This window comes from Platichthys flesus, chromosome 8 (assembly GCF_949316205.1).
Source record: "Platichthys flesus chromosome 8, fPlaFle2.1, whole genome shotgun sequence".
NCBI lineage: Eukaryota > Metazoa > Chordata > Actinopteri > Pleuronectiformes > Pleuronectidae > Platichthys > Platichthys flesus.
In genome coordinates this window covers 21,608,241-21,620,138 of record NC_084952.1, presented here as the reverse complement: position 1 = coordinate 21,620,138, position 11,898 = coordinate 21,608,241, and the positions used below count along the sequence as shown (strand labels likewise).

The 11,898-nt window shown below is 41.4% G+C and overlaps 1 long non-coding RNA gene across 2 annotated transcripts; it reads left to right on the top strand.

Annotated features, from left to right (window-relative positions):
• The first annotated feature begins 7,949 nt into the window (after positions 1-7,949).
• Positions 7,950-10,536, top strand: LOC133958873 (uncharacterized). 2 transcript variants are annotated; one of them, XR_009921735.1, is made up of 4 exons: positions 7,950-8,240; positions 9,168-9,278; positions 9,391-9,568; positions 10,014-10,536. It is a non-coding gene; the product is annotated as an uncharacterized LOC133958873 (long non-coding RNA). The 2 variants fall into 2 exon arrangements; XR_009921736.1 differs by lacking the exon at positions 7,950-8,240 and adding an exon at positions 8,342-9,050.
• The last annotated feature ends 1,362 nt before the right edge of the window (positions 10,537-11,898 follow it).

The following is an 11,898-nucleotide window of genomic DNA, read 5'->3' as shown; positions in this document are numbered from 1 at the left end:
AGGAAACTTCTCCCATGGAATTGGGAAGCTGTCAACCCAATCAGCAACTGTAAATTAGTGACTTGGTGAGAAGGAAGGAGAGAGTGAGGAGCCTGATGAGGAAGCTGGAGAGGTCAACACTGGCTCGTTGCAAAACTCGGTGCTCTGTCCTGTAAAACACATATAATTACAATAACAACATGTATATAATATTTTCTCTACTAAATTACATTTTGGCAAAATGTATTTACTTGTCTGTTTCCAGGCTTCCACCAATTTTCTGGCTTGAATTGGTCTTAGTACAGAAAGAAGATCAGCTTCCTGTATAAAAGACAAATCCTCAGTGGTGTCCCCAACTGTTGCAGTGTCTCCTCCAGAATTTGTAGACATGAGCCTGGGAGGTCTGGCAAAACCTTCATAACGGCACTGCTGAGGATATTTTGCTCTGCATCATCCATTTCCGATTTCTATGAAACGATCAAGTCAATCAATCAATCAAATTGTATAGCCCATATTCACAAATAAAACTTTTCCCATAGGGCTTTAACATGTGTGTTAAAGGAAAAATCAGGATGAAAGATCGCTCCCAAGTTCCAAGTGAGCTCAATTAACACCAGAATGACAGCCCAAGACATTCATTAGAGTGACAACACACTGTGCTTCAATGGAACCATTTGATATCCATCTTTCATATAAGATGGCAATGGATAGAAATTAATCTCATTAAGATTTTTCATTAAGTTTCAGACACTGCATCTTATCATTGTCTTTTCGAACTGTGTAAAGATGGTACTTGGGAAGGAATTCTGCTACGTGCTTTGACACCAAAACATGAACAATATCATTTTTTACCAAAATAAGCACTAGTCCACCAAACTCCACAAAGTCCAAATTTCAGAGTCAGTGCTGGGTAATGGCGCAAGTAGTGATGTTTAGGTTTCAGGTTAATTTCTGGGAATAGAGCTTTTCTGGACTCTAAATATTCTTGAATAAGAACATCAAGATATGCAACTTGAGACACTGACATTTTTTTAGCACATATCATCTCCACAATATCTTTTAGCTGCATAGTCAACTGCCACACATCATCTGTTGTATCTCTCACTCTGTCACCTATAATGAGAGGCAGCAGCCCTAAAAAGTTCCAGTTCTGTATGGCCTGTCCTGAGAGTTTATATGCTGTAGGGCTGACCTCACTTGGCTTTGTCGAAGCATCAGAGGCGCAGTATTTGAACTGTTTAATGCGCCGATTGAGAGTGGAGTAAGTGAACCATGCCTTCTTCTTTATGAAATATTTAAGATACAGTGCCACATCATAGGACAAAACTCCCTCAAAGATGTCATGTCCTAGACAAGGTGGCAAACCTGGCTGACAGATGTTAAAGTATTTTAAAGAATTGAATACCGAGTTGAACTTTACTCCTTCTACAATTGGTGTATCTTCAGTCTGGAGGCGATCAACAGCAGAATTGTAGCGGTCTATGGTCCTCTCTGGTCCGCAGAGATTTGGATCATCACCCTGAAATTCAGCTTGCGTTATAAGGCAGTACCTGCAGAAATATTGTGCGCAACTGAAATTCTCAGTGAAGCCACCGATGCAATGTGAGCCTAAATTATCTCCAGCAATGCAATACAAGCTTCCTTTGACAACTGTTCCATTTGAAACTACAATTCCATTCTCCTCCAATTCCTTCAAGTCTTCTAATAATTCAGAGAACACCTTTGCATGCCCAAATGCTTTGAAATATTTCTCTCTGCACAATAAAATCAGTGCCATGTGGTCTGTGTCTGAACGGACATGAAGAGGCAGGTTAGCAACAGATACATAAACAGCTAATACTTTATGCCCCGTCTTTGCAGAGCCTAACGGGCTTACAACTTCAAAGGCATCCTGGTATAGTACTAGCTTGAGACATGATGGATTTTGAACAAAAAAGTAATTGGATTTAAATATCTGACCATCACTGATGTCACCTAGAATATCTGAGGAAGGCTCACTTGAGGGCTGTCCTGATAAACATATCTGGCACAAATCAGATTCTAGCAAACATTTCAAAGTTTCTCTCACAGGCACATAATAGGCAAACCTATCTGTCCTGTTCTCATCTCTTCCTAAAAACATTTTCTTAGGCTCCACATAGTTGAATTTCTTTTTGAAAGACTGGGCATGTGAGTATGCCGTCCTCATTGGCCCTGTATGACAAGCAGAGAAAAGATCAGAACTCCTGACAGACTCACAAACTTTGGTGATGTCTTCATCTGTTAACATTGTGTCATTTTTAAGCAGTGAGTTTTCTCAAAATATATCCCTGACCCAACTCATGGATGTTTTGCATCTCGTCAACAATGTTCTGTATGGTGGAAACAGGTAATAGAAACTGCCCCTGCAATTTCAAGTAGAATAAACTGACGTTTCTAAGAAAAAGATCACAGAAATTTTCTGAGACATCCATGTCACAAGCATCTGTGCCAATGTCTGCACCTGCCTCAAATAGCTGAGGGCAATTGTCATCCGATTCATTTTGAGCAGATGATGACTGAGACTCTGTATTTAAATTAGTGATGGTGCTGTCTGAAAAAAAATTGTGTTTCCGTGACATATGAGCAGTAAATGAAGATTTCACTTTGAAAATAGTTGTGCATCCTGTCACTAGACATGTCACGGCACGTCCCTCCACAATATTCTCCTTCAAATGAGCAATTAAATCTATATTATTTTGAAACTTGCGTTCACACAGCGCCATTCCGCATTCGTAAGGGGTAACGTTGACAGTAAAAGAAGCAGTTCTGGCAGGAGCAGATATATTATGCCTCCGGTAAAAATGGGCGACAAAATGTCTGCTTGCAGCCATCTCCAATGCACTTAAATAAGCAACACGGTTCATTTCTGTGAAGTTTTCAATGTAGTACATAACCCTTTAATGTGTGAGGCGACTTGCCACAGAAACTACAAGGGATCATTTCTCTCAACCTTGTGTAAAGTTAGCTAACAGTAGCTACCGTTTAACACAGAATGCCCTAACAGTCGATAGAAATAAAAGTTAACTCCAAAAATGGCTAACGTAAAGTTCACTCACCCTTGAAAACCGCAAAATGCAACGATATGATTAACCAAAGCTATAGCAAACACTTGTTACAATGTTTTCACACACATAGAGCTTCAAGAAAGTGTATACTTGCAGAGTGTTCGGGTGTCGGTCTTGTCGGCGTGCCTCTCGGCGTGTCTCTCGGCGGTCTTGTCGGCGTGCCTTTCGGCGTGTCTCTCTGCGTGCCTCTCGGCGTGGCTTGTCAGCGTGTCTCTTGTTTTGTCTCTCGGCGTGTCTGTCGGCGTGTCTCTGTCTGTCTCTTCTCTCGACTTGATCCCCCTCTTAGCTATGTTCTCCGGAACCGGAAACAGTTGAAGCAGGCTCCAGCTGCATGCACAAATACGCATACCTTCAGCAGGGTTTCACGCGGCAGCAACGGGGTCTCATGAAAATAAATACAATTTATATCTACACGTTTGGAAGTTTGTTTTGCAACAGTTGTATTATTAGGAATTATATTGCCCAAAAATTTTAATTAATTTCTTTGGAACGGTATACAGTGAAGGAAATAAGTATTAGATCCCTTGCCGATTTTGTAAGTGTGCTCAAGGTTTGGCCCTACTCAGTGGCGCCCCCCATAGTTTTGCATTGGGCTATGTTAGTGGCCTTCAAGACCTTTCCAAAAAAGTTCATACCATGTCTGTTGCACATTTAGTTTCCATCCTGCAAGCCATCAAAACTGACTCAGGTGCAAGGTTCAAAGGTCATCCCTGAGGAGCAGGAGCCATCCACAATTTTCCCACTGATATAATGTTACTCCCGAGGTCAAGACATTTACGATGATGTCTTTGCTTTTGTTCTACGACAAAGTTTACATTTCATCTTGCTACAAACACAGGCCATCTCAGGTGTACTATCTCAGACCCCATTGAGGTCCAAGCTGGATCAAATCTGTTGTAAGTGGTTTTTAATGGCCAGATATGGTCAAAATATGTATGTTTGCTTCATACTCAATCATTTGTTTCACTTTGGACCAAATTAGAGACATCTTTATTCATTAACAACCCAATTTCTCATAACCCAGTCTAACACTGTTTGCCCTTCTCCCCTCTGGGAGGCGCTACAGGGTGCTCCGTTCCCGGACCAGCAGGTTCAGGAACAGCTTACTCCTGCGGGGATCAATACTTGTTTCCCTCAATCAAATGCAAATCAATTTATTACTTTTTACATGTTGTGATTTTCTGGATTTTTTTATTTGAAATTATGTCTCTCACTTTTAAAATTAACCTATTACAATTATAGGCCGTTCATTTCTTTGTCAGTGGGCAAACTTACAAAATCGGCAAGGTATCAAATACTTATTTCCTTCACTGTATACCTTTTAGAAGCTACATGATAAATCTGTTGTGTTTTTTTGGTCATCCTGGATATTTGTTTTTAAAGTGTCCTTTATTAGTTCTTTACCATTTTCAATCAAATCAATCAAATTTTATTTGTATAGCCCATATTCACAAATTACATTTCATCTCATAGGGCTTTAACAGGGTGTGACATCCTCTGTCCTTAACCCTCAGCAAGAGTAAGGAAAAACTACAAAAAAAACTTTTAACAGGGTAAAAATATGTAGAAACCTCAGAGAGAGCCACGTGTGAGCGATCCCTCTCCCAGGACGGACAGAAGTGCAATAGATGCCACGTGCAGGACAACATCATCAATAATCAAAGTCTCTAGCAGCATTGATGAGGGTAGACATCCCGAAGGACAACCCCAACATGACATGCCAAGCAGTCCCGCTGCAAGCACAGTCCATGCTCAGCAACCATCTAGACCACGATCCACCATCCAGACCAGACGCCACTCCAGTCCTCAGTCACCGTCCACCGCCGCCCACCAGGAGGACCCATCACAAGCCACCACCGTGGTCCTGGTCCACCGCCCGTGCCCAATGCCAACGCGACACAGGGTCCGCCACCAGCACCACGATCAGCCCACATGACTCAGAATCCGCCACACTGGATCCAACACCGTGACCCCCGGTGCGCGTTCCACAAACCGTAATCCATGGTGCGGCCACAGAGGCCCTGGATCTGCGGGTGATAAAGCAAAGGGATTCCGGGGAAGGGGGATAGGGATGGAGAAGAGGATTTTAACACAGTATATTTAAACATATAGGCTATGTTTTACAAATATATACTATATTTTCAACATCCTCTGTCTGTAGAAATGAAGGTGTGTTTTTGCTTAATGGTGAATGGTTTTGTTCTGTAATTTTAACGGCACATATTGGAAACATATGTAATATAAACAGAATAATACTGTTAATTTGAAGGTAATTACATGTTTTTGAAATTAGGGAATTTTTTATTAATTTAATAAAAAATCGTATTTTACAGTAAACATGTGTGTTTTGTACATATTATAAATTCCAAAGTAGTGTACTGTTTCTTGATTTAGCAGAATTTAATACAGTAATACAGTGCTTTTTTACATTTTATGGTCTTTTACAGTTGCTATTTCACAGGTTTTAACATACATTCTACGGATATTTTTAACAGTGCAGCTCTGTCTCTGACACTCACCTCACAGCAGCGAAGCTGTGGAAAATAATAATGTGGCTTCTGCCAACTTCTCAGCCAAGTTCAAACCTTCTAAATTCAAACTTTGTAGCCATGCATCAAAGCCTGAATCCAAGAGAGACACAGGCCATATTAGATTCTAAATATTCATGCACAAATAAAGGAAGTCAAAGAGATTATGTGGATTTTTTTGAATTTCCTGTGATAATTCAAAAGCCTGGTCTTGCGGACAGAGGAAGAAAGCATGGTAAGCTAAGTTTAATGGTTTTTTTTTTTACTTCTCACTCACCTCACAGTTTACTCTTATTTGTTTTTCCTTTTTTGTTGAAGGGGAAAAGGAAAAATTATTGTGTTCATGGCTTTCTGTTTTAATCAAACTTATTGCCCCTCTAACCAGAAATCAAATGTGCATTTACTGTTTCAAATGATGGTGATCAGTGACTACATCTAAATGGACACCAATATTCTGAATATTGCTCTGCATCTGCCAATCGGTTTGCTGCTCCCTCACTAGTGTCAGGCGTGTTGGTTTATCCTAAATAAGAGAAGAGCCGGACTGGTCCAATTTAAATATTTATTGAGATGCAATGAAAGTTGAAAAACATAGCTATGGACAATTATCACAGCCTAGGCTAATTAAGTTAGCAATAGGTAGTTAATAATGGCCCCGAACAAAAGGGGTTTGATATAGTTATAACAGTAGATTTAATATGATTGGTTATGAAAGATTGAAGGGGAGTCACCGCAAATCAATTTGGTTCTCCCTTGTTGGTGCACAGGCATGTCCACGCCTCTTGGGACAGAAATCCAGGAAGTGACAAGAAGCCGCTCTCTGTGACGCTTCTACTACTCTGATAGTTGCTAAGCAAAATGTTCTCTTCATGAAAGGCCTTGACACAGCTGATGCCATGTGGGCCATTGGAGAAAGGAATATGATGTTCCTGCTATATTCAAACAATGTCCTGTTGATGTAAACATTAGGATCCTCAAAACCAAAACAACGAGACAAAACAATGTCAACAAAGTCACCATGTCCGACCTCCAGAACTTTATCAGACAGCTGCTTGAAATATATTTGGATGAGTCTAAGGGAATAATGGTTTAATACCAAAAGTTAGAATTCAGAACAATTATAAGATTCATTATTAACAATATGCAGCAAGGGTTATTTATAAATCATTTGAATAAAGGCCTTATATATGGCCCAACTGCTCATGCTCCCCCCCCCCCCTTTAGTTGCAAATAGTTTCAGTCAGACTCAAATACCAGCTAGAATTTAAATTCCTAACACTAGCAACTCATCAAAATCACAATTTTTTGCTCTCCTGGCTCCTAAATGGTGGAGCGAGCTCCAAGGACAGTTGAAAGTCTACACATCGTCTGAGCCAGTGTAAATACACATCTCTTACAAGTACACCCTTGTTAAAAAATTTAAATGTCTACACTTGTAGTTTGGCTTTTTTAAGCGAATTTAACTTACTTGATTCATGTTGCTTCAAGACAGTGAAGTTGCCACTGAGAGGCAGAGAGGCCGAGCAGCACATTCAGTCAAATTGAATGATTGCGTCATGATAAACTCTAGATGCCCTTCCGTTAAAGATTGATTCTGTTTTTATATAACTTATTGAGTTTGATTCTACAAGAGCGGTAACTTCATCCAATCGTCTCTCTGACATTTGAGCACCACTCCTGCTGTGAGAGAGACAATTTCATATTATTTTGGCTCGCATTCTGGATTTCCTCTCTCTTTTTTTCTTCTGTCTGAGTTTTGTCTTTAATCTGTGTCTGTCTTTTTTCATCTTTCATTTTTTTTTTTACTTTTCATCTGTCTTGTTTCCATGCTTCACAAAGTCCTTCCCTCCAACATCCTTGGCACCTTAGCAAGAAAGACATTGCCATCGGGAAGAAAGTGGAGTTACTGTTTCTCTTTTGAAAATCGACAAACCTTACTGCACACAGGCAGTGGTATGATCAGAGGGAAGGATAGAGAGAGAGGAAGATGAACAGAACTTGAGAGAGACAAGGGGAAACAAATGACATGGGGAAGGAGCGGGGAGACAACACTGCTTAAAGGGGACATATTATGAAAATTCCACTTTTGTAGTGCTTCTTCACATTATTTTGGGTGTCTGGCATGTCTACCTTCCCAAAAACTCTGGAAAAAAACAACTTGCGTGATTTGTTGTGGTTCCTCTATTTCAGAAACGATGTGCTAAAGTGCATCCAATGGAATTACGACCGAAATAGACGTCATAGTCGCAACAAGCCCATGCCCCCATAGATCTATGCACTCCCCCACTACCACTCGACCCACCCATGGATGGACCCACCCACTTTTTAGACAGTCTATCGGTGGGCAGCCATTTCATTCTTGCAAGCCTTGGAAACACTTGGATAAGCTAACTAGCAGCATGAATCGAATTCGACAACCAAGACGCTGAGTGGTCGGCTGCACAAATGTATTCATGTGACTCCAGCTTCAGAAGAAACAGGATTGAGATGGATTGAGTTCATATATGATGGCAACGTTCCTGCCACCACTTTGAATCGGACTGTTTTATCAACCTGGGCCAATATAACAACGGATTCTCTAAAAAGGTTGTTATTGAAAGAGGGGTCGGTGCCATCTTTCCGTTGCAACACTGAAGACGAGGGAAATGTAAGTATTTTTTATAATCCTGGTATTTGCTTCTTTTAGACATTTTGTGTGGAGGCTAGTGCCGTTAGCATGTTGTGTCCTGTGTGTGAGGGGACAGAGGGGCTAGTATGTAGTGGTGGGGGATAGGGAGAGACTTTACAGGAGTTTTCATTAATCGAGGACATCTGGTGAGAGTCCACGGTGAACGGTGATCGCACGGCAGGTTCGTGAGTGTTGTGCTCCCCACGCTACTACGAGCCCGGTAGTAGCTGCTATGAGCGTCGGTAGTAGCTGCTGTAGCTTGAAGTTAGCTACATGCGCCCGTAGCAGCTGCTATGAGCTCCGGTTGTAGCTGCAGTAGCTTGAAGTTAGCTACGGATGTTTGTAGCAGCTGCTACGAGCTCCGGTTGTAGCTGCTGTAGCTTGAAGTTAGCTACGGATGCTTGGAGCAGCTGCTATGAGCTCTGGTTGTAGCTGCTGTAGCTTGAAGTTAGCTACGGATGCTTGAAGCAGCTGCTACGAGCTCCGGTTGTAGCTGCTGTAGCTTGAAGTTAGCTACGGATGCTTGTAGCAGCTGCTATGAGCTCCGGTTGTAGCTGCTGTAGCTTGAAGTTAGCTACGGATGCTTGTAGCAGCTGCTACAAGCGTCTGCCGTAGCGAACTTCCAGCCCAGTGCTGCCTTGGGAAAAAATCAGCGGCCCAGAACGGGAGGATACGCGAGCGGAGGGGGGGAAAGAGCATGGAGAGCACAACACTCACGAACCTAACTTCCAGCTACAGCTGCTGCTACGGGCGCTCGTTCAAGATACTGGAGGATGTTGTTGTCATAATGTGCGGGACTAGAACGATTATTCATTACCAGCCCTAGTTTGGGGAAATGTGTCCTTGTATCCTTGTATGCATGACAGTAGTACAAACATGAATAACATTGCTGCTTTTGGTGTTCAGGCAAGCACATCTGTTGACGGTGCTAGGCTACATCACGTAGCATGCCAAAGATGCCCTCATATGGCACACAGCTTTCTATGAAAACACTGCAAACTCACTACAAAAGGACAGGTTTGTTTACGCTCAGTTACTTCGTCATGTCATTGATTGTGTCTCCGTGTTAAAGTTGTAACAGCATCTCATTTGTTGTGACTCCATGGATACTGTGTCTGTTTTATCATAGGCACACAGAAAACTGTGCTGCACTGATGTCGGTGTTGGGACCTCAGCTGTAAGAGGCCTCGCTTGGAGGAGGGAGAGGACAACCCAAGTTGTTCAAGTATGGACTTCGGAGAGCCACAGGATGCTACCTATGATCCTGATGACTCGATCACAGTCTTGACTGAGTCAGCAGATGTGACGTGAGTGACTCAATATTTAATCTAAACATTTCTATAATCAGATGGATTACCATCCTACACTTTTTTAGCTGTTGCAGCCTTTGGGTGAAATCTTTGTCTTTCTAATAGAATGGAATCTTCCAACTCTGTTCATAAGACACCCACGTATATTGTCTATGAAAACTGCCTCCTGGATCTGTTTGAGGTTTGTCCTGTGTGTCGGCGGGGGACAGATGTAATATATAAGAAGGGCGAGTGCACAGCAAAGCCGGTGAAAGCAGATGCAATCTTCCATGATTGTCACAGGCTGTATTTAAAATCCAAACAATGTACAAACAGTATGTGAAACATAAATAACATATCAATTAACTGCTGTCTTTAAATGGTCTTCACCATTTAAAGACCATTTATTTATCGTCTTCACGACATAAAAATGTCCAACTTTTCCCCCCAATTTGTATTACAGATTACGTGGCTAACCTGTTGGACCTCATCTTTCACGAGGTTTTCAGGACCCCGGCCCCATATGTGAATTGGTGCTGAAGATCTCAAAACCTGAGGATTTCGCTGCTAAGTATGAGAAACCTGACAAGCAGGAAGTTATAGCTAGCTATGTTTCGAGTTTCAATCAAGGGCAGGTCTGAACCCTGTATAACTTCCCTGAGCATCAGGGAACACTCTGCGTATCTGGAGCACCGAGCAGGAGGGCAGGACCACCCTGATTCTCCGGCCAAGATGGCCTCAACACCAGCTAACAAAGCTTCTGTACGCCAAATACCTGTAACGGCTAAGCAAAGTTCACATTGTATTTAGAGAATAAAAGGTGACACACAAATATAAAGTGTCTCTTTGTTTACAGTATGGCTACTGATGGCACAAATTGTATTTTTGTAATCAATGTTTTTATTATACTTGGTATTTTTTGTATTTATTTCCTCTGTCCCAGCCAGTACATTTAATAACTATGATTAAAAAGCTCTGTGGCAATCTTTCTGACAATAAAAGTTTATAGAAACAGTTGTGTGCTTTTAATGTTTGATATGTAACATGTCAACAATTGTCTTGTGTAAGTTGAGCAGTTAGCAAAGTAATACAGAGGGAAGAGTAATTTATGTATTTTATTCCTCAGTCATATTTGTATTGCAGAAATGACTATCTCATGCATAAAAAAAACAAAACTTACTGCTCTATTCCTCTTAGACATAAAGGCCCATAATCTGCCCTATAGATGTTGAATGCATTCTGTAATGAGAACACATTCAAACACACAGGCTAATTAATGGAGGTAAAAAACGTTATGTCCTACACCTTCATGAGAGGGGGGAGGGATGAGAGGGGTGGGGTAAGATGGGGGCGGGGTGAGAGGGGGGCGTGGCCCTCAAAACGGGTTACCATATCAACTGTGGTGAAATGGGCATAATATGTCCCCTTTAAAAAACATATTGAAAGAGACATGCAAGAGAAATGTATATCGCAGGAAAAAGAGTGAGAAAATTAGAAGAGATTGTGGGAAAACAAGCAAGAAACTAGGGTAAAGAGGGAGATCGTACGGTTTGAGATTGATTATGAGAGGAGACCCTGAGGAGGATGGATCTACCTACCCCACCTCCCTGTCTCCTGTTCCCAGGGTTTAGGAGGAGCTTAAAAGAAGACTCAGGGACTCTACAGAACACTCACAACTCCATGCAAAAAGTTGGAAATGCTGGTGGGAAAAGTGGGGAGCAAGAGGTGAAGGGGGAAAAAGGAGAGGAAAAGATCAGAGGTGGGGACTGAGAGGACATGACAGAACACAATTTGGGGATGGGAGAAGAGAAAGAAAAGTTCAGGAATTGATAGAAGTGAAAACAAACTCAGCGATAAAGAACAGTGAATATAAATCTAAGGAAATGTCTAGTTTTTCATCTCTGAAGAAAAAGATGAAAAAAAAAACCTTTAAGAGAGAGGATTTCAATATCATTTCAGGGTGTGATAAACCCAGTTTATAGCACAAAGACTGAAAGCAGAGGTAAACCATCGATCTCTGGTCATACTCTAGGACATGGAAAAAGACACGTGAACAGCTGACACACATGCTCCATACGTACTAACTTTGTAACTTTCTCTTGAATAAAATTGTTAAATTCTGGATCTATTTGGTGAACAACAGAGACCAAAACAAAAATCTGTGTTAGCCATCGATATCAAGCAACTCATGATGGAGCATACATGATTCTGCAGAGAATGACTTGATGGTGAAAACAATTAGAACTACTTCCAGTTAGTCATTGCCCCTTAAATTACAAATGTTTTATTAGAGGTTAAACCAACTTTAATTTTGTGCCACCAGAAATATACAAATTAACTATGTGACT